The sequence below is a fragment of the Protopterus annectens genome, chromosome 3.part1, assembly GCF_019279795.1.
Source record: "Protopterus annectens isolate FY-2018-M chromosome 3.part1, PAN1.0, whole genome shotgun sequence".
Taxonomy (NCBI): Eukaryota; Metazoa; Chordata; order Ceratodontiformes; family Protopteridae; genus Protopterus; species Protopterus annectens.
In genome coordinates this window covers 416,211,237-416,217,236 of record NC_056732.1, presented here as the reverse complement: position 1 = coordinate 416,217,236, position 6,000 = coordinate 416,211,237, and positions in this window count along the sequence as shown.

Here is a 6,000-nt window from a genome sequence, read left to right as displayed (position 1 = left end):
GTCAAAAAGCCTCAGTAACTGTCTAATGCATTTATTACATTTTGTGTCCCCACTGAAATTTTAACTAAAATAAGATGCGAGAATGGACAGCTGGCCTGACAGAAGTCAGGCAGTCTTTCATAAGGATCACCAGCTGCAATGAAAACTTTCTTGAGTGGCTAGATTAAGTGCCTGATTCACTGTTACCTGTAGAACTCCTGTTCTATATACTTATATTGACATACATTTTATATTCCAAGATGGTTCCTTATTCCTGGCCTGAGAGCACAACAGACAGGCTGTAATATTTTCATTCAATGTCAGAAGGCCTCAGCTAATTCACAGACTCATACAGGTCATGTAACATTAGGTCATCCATGAAAGTCCTAGGTTAATGCTAACTAGCCAGAGGTCTCATGACTGAGTTTTAATTTAGTTGTATTTGTTAAATGAGTACAGTACTTAACATATTTCAGGCAACACAATTCTCAGGTGTAATTATGCAGTGCAGTGAAAGAAGTATATGGCTTATGAAGCTGTCACATGCATATATTTCATTTATAGCAAGTTAAACAGTTTTTAAGTGGTTTAACTTTCTTTTCTGATTTTCGTTTCAGCCACACAAACTTAGTAAAACTGCCTACTATACTTTTACCATATCAGACCTGGCAGAAATAAAGTTGTACAGCTACCATTTCATTGAATCTTGAAAGACAATAATGGAAAACCAGTAGAATGTAAATATGTGTGCTATTAACACAGAGATGATTAGCAATGACATTGAGAATTAAAATCAAGCCTCTGAATATAATCAGATGGTTTCTGATCATAACCAAGTTGTCAAGTGTTTGAGGAACATATTCAGTGATTGGCAAAATGTGTTAAGCAAACTTCATACACTAGAATGGTGCATAAATATTATTTGCACTCTTTTTGGCTACTCACAGGTGACCATCAGCTGCTCCTATGACCTAATCTCATCCAATGGGTCTAGCAAACCCTCCTTAACTTTTTTTAGGCCAATCCGGACTCATGTCTGGGGTTGTTAAGGAGACTGAGTACCTGGGACAGCATTTGCTCACCATGCTCATGTGCTAATTGTTTTCACCTAATTTCCCACCTTGTGAGGACACTAAATCTGCCATAAGCGCTGGCATGCAATGACCTTTGCAGAATCTCATCTATTTTCCAATGTACTCCTGACCCCAGCCCTGTACAGTACCAACCCACTCAAGTCCCCAGCCTCCACCAAGGATCAAGTGCAACAGGGCACCAAGTGCACACTCCTCCCACCTGGGGTAGGAATTTCCATCCCCCTTGTGTGTGCCACTTAATGGCACACAAACTGTCCAAGCAGCTAATTGAATCCAGGTCACCTAGGCCATAGTGATCACTTTATGCCTGTATGCCACCAGTGCAGACAAGAAAGGTGTTTAAAATTTCATTCTTCTACTTTTGTTGATTAATTGTGGTGCTCTTTATACTACCTTTGATGTTATGAACTTGGTCTGTTTTCAGTCCATGGGCCCCCTGTCTCCCACCTACACTTTCCTGCCCTCCTGACCTTGTTATTTCAGATAGCCACACACACACACACACACACACACACACACACACACACACACACACACACACACACACACACACACACACACACACACACACACACACACATCCACTCATGACTGCACATACAGGCATGCACGTACAAAGAAATGTTCTAGAGGGTTTACCTTCCTTATAACCTATGTCATTATACACAGATTTGCTTTCTAACTCTGAAAACAGATGTACAGAATTCTTTACATGCTTCAGTTCACCTATTTTTTTTTTTTGCCAAGCTGGAATCTTTAAAAAGAAGCGCTCTGAAAAGTTCACAAGTACTAAACTACACATACCTTTCAAACATCTCTAGTGGAACATTGAACCAGTAACAAACAAGCTAAACAAATTCTGGCTTAACTACTCAAATATGAGCATCAGGTATAACACCAAAGATACTTTACTGTACCAAGGCATTTAGTTAGAGTATGAACTGCCGCCTACTCCTGTCACCAAATAGCACCAACACACAAAAAAAACTTGTAGTGTAAGATTATTGCAAATCCCTTTATAATGAAAAACGTTGTAGCAAGCAAATTAATGCGTGCAACTAAAATATTTGTTTTTTATTTATGGAAATAACAACAGCTTACATCCTCCCTCAGATGTGGGTCACTGGATGTTTATCGTCTGTGGTATGACTAAGCTTAAAAATTGGAGAGGTATTCATTATTGTGATATAGCAAGAAAAGGTAACATTAAAAGGAGAAGAAAAGAAAAAAGATGTATATGGAAGAGGTATGGGAAATACAATAGACTCTGAAGGATCCCATTCAGAAGCTTGACTTTTCAAAAAATCAAATTTCATATCGTCAAGACCATATGATTGACTTTTTGGAAAGTCAAACTTCAGAAAACACAAAGAGCTATGTTTTTGCGGGGGGGGGGGCAAGTACCTCCCACATCCCCTGAATATTTTATATATATATATATATATATATATATATATATATATATATATATATATATATATATATATATATGAACTCTGACATCACACTATGGTGGAGAAAATGTAAGTTTCTCAATCTCCACTGTACCGTGATCTAAATTCAAAATCTTTGACATTTCAGAAAGTCAATCATATGATCTTGACGAATGGGACCCACTCTGAGATGTAGTTTCACTGCAACTTTAATTTTTCTGCCTCTTCAGGAAATCTGTTATAATCAATCTATCTGCTATCCTGTCTGGCAAATCATACTTGCTTTCCAGTCTGCTCCATCTTGGCTTCCCCACACCATCCAGAATTCTCACATTTTGTATTAGTATTCAGTTTTTTCCCGCATCCTAACTGCTGAGGCTGCACTTTAATAACAGTGTCTAAAATAACTGAATTAAACAAGGGGTCAGTGGCTGTCTAGGTCACTAAAAGAAAGGGATTATAGATGCTCTGAGGTGAATTTTGTATGGGGTTATAGATGTTCAGAGGTGACTTTTAGAGCATTCTTCCAATCTTTTGATCCAATGATGTGCCTAAACAAAGCTGACAAAATAGTAGTTCACAATAAACAGAAAAGACAGATATTTGTTAAGAAAACAGAATTCCTGTTTGGAACTAGGGCCTACCTTTTTACCCCACTTGCAGAAAAGATTTAATCTTTGTGCATCCCTCTGGTGTTAGATTGGGATGAAAGCAAAGGCAGAAATTGTCACAGTCATATATTTTATGTACTTGTTATTTTATGTACTTGTTATGCTTTTATACAGAATAACAAGTACCTTCTTCCTACAAAAGATGTGAACCTGACTGATATTGAGCAGGGTCAAAACTGAAAGAATAAACGGAATGCAGCAACACATTTCTACCTGTTATTGGCAGACAAACATAAAAAGCATGCTTCCTTACCTCTGTCCCTAAATGAAAGCCATCTGTATAATGTCTGATCTTTGTGAGGAAAGTGAAAAAATAATGATCATGATAATATATTCCATCTTGCTGCTCAATGAAACTACACTATTCCTACACAAGCTATAGTCACCTTATGTGAACATCTCTGAAGTCTGTCACAAAAATTAAAGAAATAATGACCACACTTACTCTGGACCCCACACAAGCTATAATATCATTCTGTACACACCTCTTAGGTTTGACTAGGAGGAACATTAAAAAAATGATGACCACACCATCCAAAACTCCTCCACACAAGATGCAACAACTTTCTGTACACAGCTCTGAGCAGTGTCTGTTTTGGAATAGGTGGGGATCAGGGCAGATGACACTATTAAGCCCATGTCAAAATCCACGTATACAGTCTAGGTCATGACGGCCACCAGCTCTAAGGGTCTGGATGTTCTGTGATTATGCCTTATTTTTTCAAAGTTCCACTAGTGACACCCAAATGTCTAAATTCTGACAATCAAAACACTGAAAACTAATGCCTGAAATGAAAAGGGCAAAACAATTTTTTTTGTCAGAGCAACTACCTTCTGAATGCCTCTAATGTGGGAGAGGAAAGTCCCCACATTTCCTAAACTCATATATACCAACTCCATGGATACAACAACTTGAATAAGTAAGAAATCTCCCAAAACAATGGAATCACATCCAGCATACATTTAGAAATTGCAAAGGCTGTGATTTTCTTTAGCAAAGAGCAATTAGTGTTTTGTCTTAGACTCCTAACAATCAAGGAACAGAAAGTCGGTGATGTGCAGACAAGCCATTGTTTTCATACACACAGACACACACACACACACACACACACACACACACACACACACACACACACACACACACACACACACACACACACACACACATATATACATGAACACATGCTCCAAAAACTCAACCAGAGATGAGTTCTATGATTTAGCAATGCAACTCACTGCTCTGCTGTGCCAGTGAGCAGTTGGTTTCATGCACATCATGTCAAACTACAAAAGACTGCAACTTATGTGCAATGCTAATTTTTGTGATGGAAAATGAGCCAAATTATGGCCAACGTATTACTTTCAAGCACACTGCAACTTTCTTTACTTGCACATGTATACTAACGCAAATCATACCAATACTAGCTTTAAATTGATTTCAACAAATACAGTACATCATGTGTCACTACTTCTGCCATGCCAGAACAATAACTGTAAAAGTGGCCAGAAAAAAAAGCAAGAGTAGCTCACTTTTTTCCTTGGATAGCTCCCATACTCATCAATTACAGCCCACCTTACTAGTTTACTAACTGGGGTATATTTTAGAAGTATGATTGGGGGTTAGATATAATAATGATCACAGTTAACTCAAAGCTTGTTTCACACAAACACAGTAATCACAGTAAAATAATACTCACGTCACGCAAATGCACACTAGTCCTGCAAAGCCAGATTAGTGGTGTGTTCAAACTGTGCAAAAGTCAGGGTTAGTTATTTTCATCCAGAGATAGCCCCTACCCAGCAGTTCAAAGTATGTTCGGCATAGACAGTAGCCACACATTAAAGCTTTACAAGTTGCTTCACACAAATCATATTAATCTGCATTGCCAGAATAATGAATAGACAACAGCAGTTCAACAGTTATTCATTTTACTGCACAGACAGCCACAACAAGTAAAATTACTTTGCCTGTTCACTTCGTCAGTGTCCCACTCTTATAAAATTAAATAGACAGGTAGGTAGATAGAGAAATGAAAGGCTACACAGTAATACATTTAATAACTGTCAGCCACCTAGCACAAGAATCAGGAAATGATTTTAAATATTGTTCTCATATACTTAGAAAATTGTTAAAAATATCAGGTTTTGCATTAGCATATATTCCCCAAAGGATGCAAATTCTGAAATTCAAATATCTGACATTATTTCATGACAGCAACCCTCAATAATTTATCAGAAAATCAGAGATTTTACTTAGAAATCTTCCAAACATGATGTAAAATCAGGGACATTTTGCAAAATCAGAGATAGCTGAGAGTTACTTTGTTATCAACACGCAGGAGAAAAAACAAACATTATGAAGGGAAAAATGTCCAAAAATAGGGGACAAACTTTAAATATTCTTATTCATTTAAAAAGTTATTAGAAAAACATGTTTACATTACATAAACAGGCATTTGCTGAACAATAAGAAATGTGAATTACTAATGTCTGGCATTAATGACTGACAGTGCTCCACAGTACTTAACCAGAAAAGCAAAAATTATATAAGAGACAAGGTAAAAATATAAGGCAAAAATCAGAAGTAGATGAGACCTATGGAGGTCACTACTGACTAACCTTTTTAAGCCATACACTCCATCACAACCATGAGGTTTGCAAATGCAATAATGTTATCATAAAAAAAGCTGAAACAAATGCATTGGCTTCTCTGTTACATTCCGCTCCATGCTCTTTCCCTTTAACAGTACAAATTCTCACAAGGCTCTGCTCTTGGACTTCAGCTGTCTCATTGGTTGCATGCTGCATGCCTTAAAAAAGTAA